This window comes from Eubalaena glacialis, chromosome 1 (assembly GCF_028564815.1).
Source record: "Eubalaena glacialis isolate mEubGla1 chromosome 1, mEubGla1.1.hap2.+ XY, whole genome shotgun sequence".
Lineage (NCBI taxonomy): Eukaryota > Metazoa > Chordata > Mammalia > Artiodactyla > Balaenidae > Eubalaena > Eubalaena glacialis.
In genome coordinates this window covers 17646879-17661975 of record NC_083716.1, presented here as the reverse complement: position 1 = coordinate 17661975, position 15097 = coordinate 17646879, and the positions used below count along the sequence as shown (strand labels likewise).

The 15097-nt window shown below is 49.3% G+C and overlaps 1 protein-coding gene across 7 annotated transcripts in view; it reads left to right on the top strand.

The window, feature by feature from the left end:
- The window catches only part of VTI1A (vesicle transport through interaction with t-SNAREs 1A), a 363113-nt gene that overhangs the window by 334700 nt on the left and 13316 nt on the right, over positions 1 to 15097 (top strand). The gene's annotated exons all lie outside the window — the stretch shown is intronic.

The window sequence follows — 15097 nt, the reverse complement described above, 5'->3', positions numbered from 1 at the left end:
AAGGAGATTCAAGAAAAAATGGAATTATCTTATTGTTTCGGTAAACGTGCAAACTCGCCTTCCAAGTATCACATAGTACAGAATTGTTTGGGGGATAGGAGGGAAAATAACGCCAGAATCATTAAAGTAGCCAACCCACAAAAATGTGAATTTTTTTTTGTTTTCTTAGTTCTTTAGTGCCTGTGTATAAACCTGTCTTGGTCCCAAAAGGATTTACAGCAATTTACCAAAATGTATACGATAGATTTTCTATATAGTAAATGAAGTCCGGGGGAGGTTAACAGACAAACTGTGGAATAGCCCATAAGTTTGTGAGAAGTGGGCCACAAATTTATCTCCAGGCATCTGGCAGGCGACTTGAAGAGGAAGACGGTTTCAGTTGGATGCGTCAACATCCATGAGCTGAAAGCACAGCTCCTTCCCCCGACCCCGACCCGAGCGAATACCTTCCCATGGGACCTCATCACAGGGACACACGCCATGCAGGGTAGTAAACATGTTCAAGAGCATCCTTACAGGAAGTACGAGTTCCACAGGGCTGTCTCCTGCTGTCCCTCCGTCTAAGCAGGTGGCGTGGTGCCGAGCACAGCCAAGCGCGCATGCGCGAACCTGAGCAAAGCCAGTGGTGCGGACTCTCGGGGACTCCGCTCCTCCAGAGGAGACTCCTGTGTCTCGAGGAGAGGGGGACCCCATTCGTTAGGCCCCTCGATCAACCCTGTTTCCCTCAGCTGGACTTCTGACGAGTGTTCGGCAGGGGAGTTTGAGGCTCTACCCAACTCCATTAGAAACCTCCAATGGCACCCCCTTAAGCTGGTAATTAGGACGCCCACGTAGGGGGCTGGGTTTCACCATCTGCTTGTGGAAATGAAGGCCAGGGAGCTTGAGGACAGTACCTCCAAAGAATGACAGAGGAAAGAATGGCTTCTTCTTTCTAAGATTCAGGCTGCTTTTTGGCTCAGTTTCTGTAAAGAGCCCTCCTGACTTGTTGGTTTGTCTATTTGCTGCAGTAAAGGAGCTGAGAAAGAGTTCAAAGGCCGCAGTATTCCTTGGCAGTTTCTTTTCTTTCTTTTTATCAAGTCCAGCGGCGTGAATGTCAGCGAACATCCTCAGGGATGCTTGGGTCACATATATGTACTACCACTTTAGAGAGGGGGAAACTGAGGCATATTTCCTTGTTTTTCACGAGATCACGCAACAGATTGGGCGTGGAGGCCATCCTGCAAAGCTCTTTGCCACTCACCCTCCGAAAGACACCACTTGGCTTCCCATCTCAGGCCCACTGACTTATAAGATGTTTCACATAAAACGTACACCCTCCTCCTTAAGAAGCACCAGCCAGGCTCTCCAGCACATTCTGCAGGCTGTGAGGGTCAAGGGGGCTGCAGATATGCAGTCCAGCCCTGACCTCTGCCTGTGCTTTTCATCCCCTTGTGAGAGGTCCAAAAGGCACACACAAGCTGGTTTGTGGCTTCTGTTGACCTCTCTCTAGCCCTTGACCCTGCGGTTAGGAATCAGTTATGGGCTAAGTTGGATGCACTCAGTGTAGACCCTGGTTATTGAAGCTCACGCGGAGGTTGAACTTCAGACTTCCACAGGGTCAGGACGGCTGGGCTTTTCCTGCCTCCGAGGGAATCTCCAGCAATGTAGGGCAGGGAGGCTCTCCCTCACCCACCCCCTTCCTTTTAATTCATCCCTTAATAACTAGTCAGAGGTCACAGACTGAAGATCAGAGCCACTCTGACCCACAGACAGATGTTCTTTGTTTGGCTACCCAGTGTTTTGGAAAACTTTTTCTTAGTTGCCAATATTTAAAACTTGAGAGATTTCACGGAAAGAACACAGTTTCTGGCTTCTCTTGGCAAAAAAGAAGATCCGGCCGCACTGAGCTGACTCCGCATACCAAGGGCGAGTAGGAGCAGCCCCCCGGTTTAGAATGAGGGCAACCAGCCCCAGTTCTCCAGTCCCCTCTCCCGACGCCTGCAGCCCTCAGACTGGAGACTCCCCTTCCCCCACCCCGCACCGGACTTCCTTCCTTGGTTAGAGAAAAGAATTGCGCACGTTCCCAGGCTGGCAGGTGACGTGACTTCACCTGCGCAAACCTGGAGATCCTGCTATCTGATCGTCACCCTGCCCCACCCTCCTCCCGCCCAAAGAACTGTGAGTCAGCCCTCGTGCTTATCTCAAATAAGCCTTCAGAGGAGGCCATCTTAACCTGGGGTCACCTGCTCAGAAATGATGAATGCTGCTTGGGGGTATGTAAAATCAGTTTCAAGGGAAAGATTGTGAGGGAGATACGAGTTTGAGCAGACAGGGCGCACGCTGCTGGGTGTCTCCTGCAGAGCAGCCCAGGGATTCGAGTCACCAAAAAGCCCCTCCACCTGGAGTGGGGCGGTGTGCCCAGAGCCCAGGGCGAGGGTCACCTGTTGGGAGCTGGAAGCAGGGAGGGCCTGTGAGGAGCCACAGTGGAGATGGAGCTGCTGGGAAGGCAGAGGAAGAAAGGGAGGAATACCCTGACTTCTCTCTCCCTCCCTCCCCCACTGTCCTGCCAGCGCCTCCCATTGGCTGAACGCAGTGGGCAGCCAGTCATCAGCGGTTGGGGTGGTGGCAGAGGAGCCTCTTTATGATATAGAGCAAAGCAACGAAGGAACAAGAAAAGGGTCTGAGGACAGGCAGCCCCAGGACTGACACAGTGGGGGTATGAGTTAAGACACATCCCATTCAGCCACAGAATCAGATCTGGACGAGTGAGAGAAGTTCTGATGTTATGATCTAGAAAACGTGACCACATCCCTCAAGAGTTGACAGAGATGCAGGTGGCTGATAAACCTTTGCCAAAATAGTTTATTCCCCTGACATCAGGAAAGCAAAAAGGTGTAAATCCATGACTATTAGGAGATTAGTATCTAATGTCAGATCTTGCAGGAAATGATGTTAAAGCCCATCACAAAAGCCAAGGCAGCCGTGTCTCCACCAGTGTGACCTCAGCCAGCCCTGATCCAGAAGAGGCATCTTGGCTGTCAAGGGGTGTCCCCAGGGAAACTAACAGAGCTGGAGAGGGCAGCCTCCGCCTTCCTGGGTAACTGAGGTAGCTGCTGAAGGCGGGGCTTCCAGGAGAGCAGCTGAGCCTGGACCCCACAAAGCGAGCTAATCAGGGGCAGCACTAGGATGTGCCCCGCGGGAATCTGCAGGCTTTCCAGGCCAAGGCACCTGAGCGGGGGGATGCCTACTGGAGGGGAGGGGGGCAGCCAAATAAGGGGGAGTCTCAGGACTCATTGTGGGGAGATCAGTGAGTGACATAGGAATAGAGTTATAAAATAATAACTATTATAGTTCTTTATTGAGTGGTTACTATTGCCAGGCACTGGTCTAAGCACTTCATGTTGAATTAACTCATTTATTGATTAATGTAATTTATTGACCAAGGTACTGCTATTATTGGCCCCATTTTCCTGAGGAGGAAACCAAAGCATTGGTTCTTTGGAACTTTCAGATTCCTTGTATTGGTATTTTCATCCTTCTTTTTAAACAGAAGACTGATGGGACGTTGTCCACTTTTTATTTTGCCAAGTAAGAGGGAGTAGTTTCCAAAGAGAGTGTACATTTCCAATGTCCAAGTTTGGGACACTGGGAGAAAACAGTGGCATCTACTATCACCATCACTCTACAAAATAAAGAATATTTTCACGCTAAAAGGGTCAAAAGGACATAATCTTGGAGAAGTAATGAAGTAACTTGTCCAAGTAACTTGCCCGACTGGTGTGTGGCAGATTCAAATCCAGGCAGTTGGCTCCAAAAATGAAGGTGGCTGATCAGCTTCTGTGCATGGCTTCTCTGGAGGATAAAGAGGGTGTGGGCTCTTGGCCAGGGAGGGGCTAGGGGGTGGCTCGTTCAGGAGGGCAGTGAGGTTGCTTTACAATACAGGGCAGGACCCAGCGGAAGTGGGGAACCTCCCTCAGGGCACCCAGCAGGAGATGCACAGGGGGAGAGTGAGAAGCACCTAAAACTGGGAATGGGAGGTCATCCAGGCCTGACACCGAGGAAGGTCCGTCTCGCGCTGAGAACTTTACCGGGGCCGCACGCGGAGTGGGGCTCGCCTTCGCCCTGGGTGGGTCTGAGCCACCAAATCTGGGTCCTACCTAATAAATCAGGATCATTGTGAAGATTAAATGACATCACACAAAGAGATCTTTAGTCCTTTCCCAAGATCACACAGTGAGTCTAGCTAATTGTCCCACCTGATATTCTTTTCTGTCTAGCACTCTTTTCTACCAGATGCACTAAATTAAATCTTCAGCAGACTTGGAATCTTTGTACAGCATATCCCTTCATCTGTATGATAGGTGATGTTGACGTCATAAAAAATCGTGTGGTACGAGGTCACTGGGCAATGGACAGTCACTGGTGAGCAACCCCCAGAGGACGATTGCTTTTAGTTCTGTCCCTGAATCTGGTGAGGGATCGGGTGATCATGCATTTACCTAAAAGAGAGGGGCTGAAAGGACACAGCCAGTGTGCCAGGGACTGAAGAAAGCTGATGAGCTATGCTCCTGAATAGAAATGAGTATTAGTAATTTACTGTGCATTTACGCTGGGCACTAAGGAAAGAGTAGACTTTGGTTAATTAGTGTTCTGTGCTATCAACAAAAATTAACTTGCGCGCCCAATCACTGTGTCCATGCAGAAGAGTGTGAAGATGAAGATGTCAAAGACTCGCCTTCAGATGACCAAGGCGAGTCTGACAGAGAGCATGAGACACACCAGTTACCTAAATAACCACTTTATCATGTGTGTGTCCAGCAGGGGTGGAAGCTAAGACTGGAGAGGTGGGCTAGGGCTTCAGGGAACTCCTTTGTCCAAATGGGCGTGATATAGTCTCCACCTCATGGGATTGTGGTGAGGGTTCAACAAAGTGTAGAAGATGCCAGAACAGCACCTGGCCGGGAGTCCACACCCGGCTCACATGAGCTGTGGGTGGGGTGTAGCTGCAGCTGCCCTCACAATCACTGTCATTGATGTTGCTGTTGGCATCACCCTGGCAACCACGCTGTCAAGGCCTGAGGAGGAATCTCCAGAGGGTAGAGCTGGGTGGGATTTTCCAACTCCGGGGTTCACGAACTTTCACATTTCTTGGACTTGGGACTTTTTAAACAGAGAACTGAAGGAGGATTGTCCACTTTTGATTTTGCCAAATAAGAATAGTTTCCAAGGAAAGAGTACATTTCCAATGTCCAAATAAGGACATTGGGGAAAAACTTGCCATTTACTATCACCGTCACTCCATAAAATCAAGGACATTTGAGCACTAAAACAGTAGAAAGGACACAATCTCAGAGAAAAGGGCAGTCCTTGAAATCGAGTAATGTGTTTTTCAAATAAAGGAGGTTTCTATGTCACTTGTCTTGCCTTGAGCTTCGGCCTGGAGTTGGGGAACCACTGTTGTCCATCCTTCCGCGCCCCTCTTCATTGTATGTAGAAGTGGGACTGGGTTAGGCTCAGTAAGAGGTGGAGACTGATAGGTTCTGAGCTGTGTTCCTGGATTTTGTTGAACATTCCCTGGTAGCAGAAGACATGCTTGGAGTTGCCATGATGTGCAGTCGCCACAGTGGCCCTGGCCGCTCGCCTGAGAATGAGGATCACAGTGAAACAGGAGCGGGCCTGGGGGTCTGGAGACCTGGCTGTGCCCCACAGGGTTGACCCTGGGCACATCCCTCCACCTCTCAAGCCCTCAGGGTCCTCGACTCTAAAACGAAGACTCCAGACCAGAGTGTGGAGACCTTTTCCAGCTCTGGCTGTCTGCAAACCTGGGAGGGAATAAGTGTACCTTGCATATCTAGAGCATCCTTATTTGATTTTCTTCAAGTTCTTTCCAAGTCTTTTGATTGAAGCGAGCTGCCTTGATCGTATCTGAAAGCCCGGTAGCCAGCAAAGCTCTCCAGGCCCCGCCATCATTGAGTCCATAGTTCAGAATAACAGAGGCTGCACTGCCCAGCCTGAAATTCGAGGTGCCCGTTTGGCAATGTAGAGTGCAGTGTAACTACACACCACTCGTCAGACCCTGGCGGGCTTATCAATGGGCTCCGACAGGTACCTGTTGGCCGCCTTCCCAGGCTGGGAAGGTGTCCTCAAGCCAGCCAATGGGATGCCCTCCCTTTGCCTTTGATGTTTATGTGGCCACCTTGGAGGGAAGGCTCGCCCTGCTGGGGATAGTGTCACCGTGAGGCCCAGATATATACCAGACTGTGGGATTGAGAAGCCTGGTGGGCTTAGTCTTGGTGGGGGGTGGGGCAGCAGCTTCCTGGACACCTGCCTCCACCTCCCCGCCAGCCACTGGAGGTTTCCCAGGCAGCTCCTCCAGCCTCTGACCACTTTCCCCCTGCCTGTCACCTTTCCTGAAACTGCATCTCCTTTCACAGAGTTATTTGCCGACCTCACGCATGTAAAGGCTTTACCTTTTGAAAGTGCTTTATAATCTTTAATGAGCTAATCCTCTTCTCCCTGGGGTGGTTGGTGAACTGGCTGATTTTGCTGGGAAGAAACTGAAGCCCAAGTGTGTCGGAGTGACTTGCTCCAGGTCACCCCAGGCAAATCCAGGATTGTGGACACACAACAAATTGTCCCCGGCGCTGGCATTACTCTAATTACAGCCTTTGTTGTCAGGCTTCCGTAATTGATTGCTCATTGTGACACCGTCAGCTCCCTCGGGGCAGGGACTCTGGCTTTTCTTTTCTCTTCAGAGGGACTTGGCCAGACCTGCCATTCCCATCTGCGCATGGTCCAAGGACCACCACATTCTCCAACGGAGGAGGGCTTGCCTTCGATAGCTTTTAGCTTTGAGACCAGGAGTGGGCAAACCACAGGTAGCACACCAAATCTAGCCCCTTGCCTGTTTTTCTATGGCCCGTGGGATAAAAATGGTTTTGACATTTTAAAATGGTTGGAAAAAAATCAAAAGAAGGATATTTTTTGATGTGGGAAAATTACATGAAATTCAAATCTCAGTGTTTGTAAAGAAAGTTTTATTAGAACACAGCCATGGTCACTCGTCCACGTATTGTCTAGGGCTGCTTTTGCACTACACGGGCAGAATCCTGTAGTTGCAGCAGAGGCCGTATGGCCCACAAAGCCTAAAATACTTAACAGTTATGGGTTGTATTGTGTGTTCTCCCCTCCCCCACTCCCCTTCCCCAAATCCATATGTTGAAGTACTAACCCCTAGGACCTCAGAATGTGACCTTGTCTGGAAAAAAGGTCTTTGCAGATACAATTAGTTAAGGTGAGACATCCTGGAGCAGGGTGGTCCCCTAATCCAATATGACTGGTGTCCTTACAAAAAGAGGAAATTTGGATGCAGATACACACACAGGAAAAATGCCACGTGAAGATGAAAGCAGAGATCACGGTGGTGCTTCTCCAAGCCAAGGAACTTCAAATGTTGCCAGCAAACCACCAGGAGCTGGCGCGGAGGCGAGGAACAGATTCTCCCTCCCAGCGCGCAGGAGGAACCAACCTGCCAACACCTTGATCTTGGACGTTCAGCCTCCAGGACTACGAGACAATATATTTCTGTTGTTCAAGCCACACGGTCTGTGGTACTTTGTTACTGCAGCTCTAGCAAACTAATACGTTTATTACCTGGCCCTTTACAGAAAAGCTTAAATCCCTTTAAATTAAGTAGAAATTTGGAAACAGAGTACTTCTCGTCCTCACTCAGAACCTAGCCTCGGTGTCCCAGGGCTCAGATACTGGCTCCTGTCCCCTCATCGCCTTGCTGGAGAGCATGCTCACTTCTCTGCCTGTTAAAACATATCCCTCCTGTGTCCCGTTCCCTCAGGACTTGTGGATAACTGACCACTCCTAAATGCAGGTCAGTAAGTACGGACTATGAATGGTGGGGGAAGGCTTAGTTAGTTGGCCCAGAGATAACATCTGGCTTTCTTCTTGTTGTTTTTTTTTTTATATATATAAATGTATTTATTTATTTATTATTATTTTTGGCTGCATTGGGTCTTTATTGCTGCATGCGGGCTTCCTCTAGTTGCGGTGAGCAGGGGCTACTCTTTGTTGCGGTGTGCAGCCTTCTCATTGCGGTGGCTTCTCTTTGTTGCAGAGCACGGGCTCTAGGCGCGCGGGCTTCAGTAGTTGTGTCACGCAGGCTCAGTAGTTGTGGCTCGCAGGCTTTAGAGCACAGGCTCAGTAGTTGTGGCGCATGGGCTTAGTTGCTCCGCGGCACATGGGTTCTTCTTGGACCAGGGATCAAACCCCTGTCCCCTGCACTGGCAGACAGATTCTTAACCACTGCACCACCAGGGAAGTCCCTCTTCTTGTTTTAAATGTCTTATCCCAAAGGCAGGAGTCTCGTGGGATGTGCCCCCTCAGGTCCCTCATTTCACATGGCTTTGGGCCACTGACTACTCTGTTCATGAACAGAAATCTCATTCTGTGATGAAAGAACCAACAGCTCCTGAAGATTGTGAGCCCCACAGCTGTATGCAAAGCTTCCAGGGAACCAGGCTGGGACTGTCCTGACCTCACAGGAAGACAAGGAGGTGGAGACATGGAGAAGGGTCGTTGTAAAGGCCAAGACAAGAAGGCCGGGTCCATATCCTGGTCTGGATCTGAGAACTTCATGTATTCATGTCCTAGGGCTGCCATTACAAAGCACCACAAACTGAGGGCTTAAAACAACAGAAATATATTCTGTCACTGTTCTAGAGGTTTGATGTCTGAAATCAAGGAGTCAGCAGGGCCCTGCTCCCTCTGAAGGCTCTAGGGAAGAATCCTTCCTTGCCTCTTACAGCTTCAGGTGACCCCACGCTTTCCTTGGCTGGTGGCAGCATCTCTCCAGTCTCTGCACGTGACTTCATAGGGCCTTCTTCCCTGTACCTGTGCCGTCTCTTCTCATAAGGAACACCAGTCATTGGATCTCGGGCCCACCCTACATCCAGGATGATTTTATCTCAAGACCCTTAACAAAAAAATTACATCTGCAAAGACCCTGTTCCCAGATGAGGTCACATTCTGAGGTGGACGTGAATTTGGGGCGGGGTGAGGGGATAGCTATTCAACTCAGTACAGTCAGTATGGTTGAAAGTGAGAGAAGCCCCAGCCAAACTTGCTTGAATCAAAAGGGAATTGTTTGGCTCCTATAACTGGGAAGTTCCTCAGGCACACAGCAGGGGTTCAAATAATGCCTTTAGGAACCTGTCTTTTTCTTCATCTCTGGGCTCTCTGCTCCTCTGTGTGCCATCCTTCGGGCAGGTTCCTCTCCTGCGTGGTGATAAGAATGCCCCCCACTCCCCCATCCCCCCATCTCTGCTGCTCTAGGCTTCCATTGTCCCTACAGTCAATCCCAGTAAAGAGAGGACCTTTTTCTTGATTTTTTAGGAAGAATCCCCGGGCGACTCTATCTGGCCTGAGTGGCATGCCAATTCCTGAACAAGTGGTTGTGCAGGGGCCAGAGAGCTGTAATTAGCCGGGCCTGCCTGGGTCATGTGTCCACCTGTGGAATCAGAGACTGGGGGCTGCCCCACCTGAATCCTGGGGTGAAGCTGGGGATCCCTCCTGAAGGCACAGGACATAGAAGACCCTGGATGGGCTTTATCAGTGGACACAACAAACACACAGCTGTAGCTCAGAGGCACCCAGGTACCCAGCTTTGAAAAGAATGCTTCAAATTAAAGTTAGTGTTAGAGGCTGATTACAATGAACCATTTCCCCTACTCCTGTTTTCATTTCTTTCTGGTGAATATTACCATTGAATTGGACGTAGAACTTGGAGAGCCTTTCCCTTGGTCCTTGTTTTTGGAAAGTTCCCAAAGAGACACGATACAGGCTCCTGTGCACAGCGTCTCCCCTGCACCCCGCCCCGCCCCCCGCTCTCCTGGTTGCTAAATGTCCTGCCAACTGGTACTGTTCTGTCAGACCCCAAAGGTGAGGCATCATTATTTGCGGTCAGGCAGGAAAGCGTGTGCAGGATGGAGCATCAAACCTGTGGCGTGTCGTGCACTCTCCAACAAATGAATGCAGGCTTGTATAGGGATTTGGACACTGCTGGCATGCTTCATGGGAGAGTGGCTAAGAGCTAACTCCTAAAGCTGTGCTTGTCTACAAGCAGCTCTTAGAAACCAGGAAGACAACTACATGAACCTTCATTCATACATTCAGCAAGCTTTTTTTTTTTTTTTTTTTTTTGAGAATGTCTATGCCAAGCTCTATTTTAAGCACTGGGAATACTAAAGACAAAGGAGATTCAGACCGTAGAGGGGCCACTTTTTATTGGGGAAACCTGCACAGAAACAGAAATCATAAAACTGTGTGGCAAATGTAGTGGTAAGAGAGGGGCACACACAGAGAAATACATGAGTGAGCAAGGGGCATGGTCGGGAAATTCTCCTGGAAGAGGTGGGGAAAATATGCCGTTGATCAAGGACTTGGTTTTGAAATTAAAGTGAATCAACCTAAATGCTTTTTGGTCTCAAATAACAGAAGACCTAGCTCAAACTGACTTCAGAAATAGTATTCATTTATTTTCTCATATAATGGAAAGTCCAAAAGAAGGATGATTGATAGAGAGGTCCACGTCTTCAGGAATGCGGTTCCATTTCTCTGCTTTTTCTTCAACTCTGCTATCCTCCATGGGTCAGCTTCTTTCTTCAGCTGGCTTCCCTCATGGAAACAAAATGGCTGCAGCAGATCCAGGCCTAACATCTGCACACCACATAGTCCAGGTGACCTGACCTTGCACTCCAAGCAAAGCTTCTGACATTCACTCTATTAGACTGGCTTCATTCACATGCCTGCTCCTGGTCCAGTCACTGTGGTCAGGGGCATGTAACACACTGACCTCTTAGCCTAGGTCACAGCTCTACCCCTGGGGCTAGGGGTAGCGCCAGATGTTTGGAAGGGAGAAATGAATGCGGCCAGCACGTATCTGCTCTTCGTGGGAAGCAGCATGCCCCACCTGAGCTTGCTGAAACATTCATGAACACACACGGGCATTGGTTACAGCTGGAAGAAGCTCTTGAGTCTTCAGTGAGGAGTCTTAACGACCAAGTATGGAGAGATGAGGATCCCAGCTTTTGAAAACCAAGAGGCAAAAAACCTATTCTTCAAGGAAAGAAGTCATTTCACCCGCCATTATACCTTGGCTTCTTGGATGCTTTAAACCACTTGGCTTGGCCAGACACCCCATCTTGTTGGAGAAGGGGGTCAGGGGTGCATCACCCAGGATAGCTGATGTTATCCTGCAGTACAAACGACCCCCAAATCTCATTACCTTAACACAAGTCCACTGTGAGTCCCACTGAGCCTCCAGGGCAATAGTCTTCCATGGGGTGACTCAGGGATCCAGGCGGAAGGAGTCTCCACCATCCTGTAGCTGCACTCCTGGAACCTATAGCCTCCTAGATCAGAACAGCAAGGGAAGAGCCAGCTGGAGAGTCAAACCCTGGAAGTTAAATGCCTCCACCTGGAAGTGACGCCTAGCTCTCCTGCTCACATTGCATGGACTAAAACAGGTCACGTGGCCACATCTAACATCAAGGGACAGGTGAGGGTGCCCAGAAATAAGGATGTGCAAGCTGGTGAATGTGGAAACGCCCACTACAGTGGAATTCCTGGGTTCCTCCAGCGAGAGCAGAGAGCTGTGCCAGGTGCCTCGTCTACTTACTTCCCTTTAACCAGTCTTCTGTGATTCCGGCTGCCACACGCAGGAGCTTGTTTCCAGAGGGGGAGGAGACTGGCAATGGAAAGATTAGCTGCTCCCTGGGTTCCACACGGGGATCGGTATTTTCAACAATACTTTGTGAGTTCAGCCTCAAAGTAAATGGTTAATTCATCTTGTATCAACAGCACTGTGATTCATAATGTAAACTTGGAGAATCCTTGATGTTTCGGGCCCACATTCCTTTTAATTTGGCTCTGCATTCTTTTAAAGCCACAGCCTGCTCACTTAATAGAATGCAGCATGCAAATGCACATGTTTTTGCCTGGAGGCAATTTAGCCTCGCTGTTTCAATGGATGTCTTCTTTCAAGTGTATATTCTTTCTTACATTATTTACTGGGTAAACACACTTTGCATTTTCAAAAGGGAGATTAAGACCGCTTGTGGCAGACCTAGTTGAATATAAAGTGCCCCCCACAACCTTGTCCAAAGTTAGAAGGAAGTTACTCTGGGCTTCCCCCAAAGTTCCTTCTCTGCTTCACGAGCTGGGAACCCCGCTTCCCGGCTTGTGGACCTGATTCTTTCCGGACTCTGCATTCCTTTCTGCTTTGCCTACAGCAATACCTGCCAGCGGCCCCTGGCTGTGATGGTAGGCCAGGCCTCCTCATAGATGGGGCCCACCAATGCCAGCGTTTGTTTCCCCGTCCAGGCTGTCTTGGTCTTATTCACTCAAAGGCCCCAACAGCTCACTTTTCTGGCCCTTAGAGGTATTGTATCTGCCCAACACCTTTGAGGCCCAAAACTGGGTTGGTGGCCTGGCCAGAGTCAAGCTTACTTCCAATTCTATCAGCTCCAACTCTTTTTTTTTTTTTTTTTTTTTTTTTGCGCCTCTACACCCTTTGTCCCACATATCTTTGTTTGAAAGCAAATACTCTCACCTGCTGACCTCTTCCACCGCCAGCACACAGTTCCATGAGGACCATTCCTTCTCCCCATTTGACCCAGTAGTGCTCTGAGAAGACACCATGATACAGTGTTCCATCTTTGGGGAGTTTACGTCAGCTTTTAACTTCAGCCTTTTCTATGCAGACTCCCTTGCGATTTTCCTGCAAATTAAATTTGCACAGATTTCTTCTCCATTCTCCCTTGAATGGAATGATTACAATTACAGAGGCTGCGTTCTTTCATTATCATCCTTTGGACAGTTCTCCTGGGGGCCTACATGCCAGTAACCATGCCGAGTGCTGGGGCTGGAGAAGTGAAGGCTCCAGGCTCTGTGGACGCACCAAGGTCTTTCTGAATGTCTGTGACCCAGTGGTGCCCTTCTTGGGATCAGGTGTGTGTGCACTGACTGAGTTAAAGATACAAGCTATTAGGAAGGAGCATGGGTGAAACCCACTCTTTGCTTTGAGATGAGGGAAGCCCAATTAGGAAGACTGGGGAAGAGCCGAGGATTTAGGGAATCCTGTGTATTCATTTTTCTAACCATGCCTCAGATTAAACAGGTAACACCCACAGTTAATCCTTTATAAATTAGCATCATGGATGCCTTGGGGCCCTCAACCCACAAATAAAATGGTTGTCATCCGGGAGACACACTACCGTGGATGACTTAAGGCAGAATTTTAAAGAGTTTTTAATCTGTTTCACTGCTGAGCTTCCATTTTGCTGATTTCCTTTGCAAGTCTGATGCGGGTGACTGTGGTACATAGAGATTTGACAGTGACTTGGGCAAATGGGATGTGTAGGGACTGTTCTGAAGACTTCTGCCCCTTCCAGGGAAAAGGGGGAAAAAATCAGTTTGGGTTTTAAATCAAGCCACCAAGTTACACCGATCAGTGTTCGTAATTAGCCTCACTTTAACAAGCCGCGAAGTCCCGTTTTTATTTATTTATTTTGGGGACCGAGAATCTTCCTGGTTCCTGAGTAAATATGGCCTGTTAAGTCTGAATTAGCTGTCATCGCAGAAGAATTAATGTCAGGGCGCAGCCTTTCTAGTGGGGAAGGGAAGAAATAAACGAGACAGATCTTAGCTGAGCATTACGTGATAAATGAGGACCGAGCGGATCATTCATCTCCTTGGAGGAAAGTGGACACAGGCGCTAAAGCAGTTTTGCGGAAGACGTGTCAGCAAATGTGATCATTTTGTAACCTGTCAGGAGGAGAGGGAGCTAGTCCTTCCAGGGCTCCACGAGGGAGTGGGTTTGTCTGATGTGACCGTCTGCATCCATCCATTTAGGTTTGGGGAAGAAGGGGTTGCGCAAGGAAGAATGCAACTGAAACCACAAGGATGTTGTCATTCTTCCGAGAAAGAAACTCACCCAGAAGCTAGAAAAGGCTGCGAAGGCCCTGTAGAGATTTCTTCTCGAAGATGTAAAGTTAGGAGGGTGGGGTCTCTGTTAAACCGGGGGCCTGGCTGGTCCCACCTAGTTCCTCCCATGGGCGTCCCCATCCCACGTTCTGTGTCTAGACAAGGCAGCAGACCTTTTTTTCTCCTTGGTATTTGGCGGACGGGCAGATGGGGTTTGCTGTGGGGTCTTGACAGCTGGATGGACAGCCGGCCGGAGTGCCCACCACTCTGCCTCTATTTCTGCATGGTCGGTTCTGTGGGAGCGAGCGTGGGCAAGGCTGTTTGACCCAGCTTTTTCCCTTAGACAGCCTCAACGAGGCATTCTGATGTTCGACCTCTTTTCTCAGAATGAGGTAACAAAGTATGAAACAACTTCATCAGAAGCCCTCTGCAGGCATCTTGGAGCGTGCATCTGCACTCTGGCTCTCCTTCTGAGTCCCCAGTTCCCCATCTGCATTTGGCAGAGCCAGAGCTGAGGGGATTGGAATCCCTAGAGGTGAGGGCCCACCAGCCAGAGCACACGAGGCACCCGGGTACTTTGTATTATTCCTCATTTCCATCTTTTTTTTTTTTTTTGCCACGGAGCACATGTAACGTTTCCTCTCGGCGTAACGGAGCGTGAGCCCCAGTGACAGATGATGGTTTCATAGCCTGAGCTGCAAGCTTGACACTTGCTTCTTAATCTTGTCCTTTTCTTCCTAAGTCTCTCTTTTACTTTTCCCCGGGTATTTCTGTACAGGTAAGTACCTTACTGACATATGTTTCCTTGGAGTCTTTCACTTTCGCGGGAAACACTGCAAAAAAAATGAGGCTTGTCTCACATGTTAAATTAAAAAGAGAAGCTCGCATGGGGCCCTTGATCACTGAAAGATTACTGCATGGTGCTCGGAGACCAGAAAGCCATTTGATTCGCTGCAGCTTCTCAGGAAGCATTTCTCCGGGTGCCTCGTGACAATCGCTGTGGCGTCGTTTGTTTGCTGGTGGATTGTTTGTGGAACCACAGACCTGCGTGGTCACACGCACGCACGCACGCAGGCACACGCACACGCACAGCCCACACTGGGCTCCCCACCCCCATCCGCGA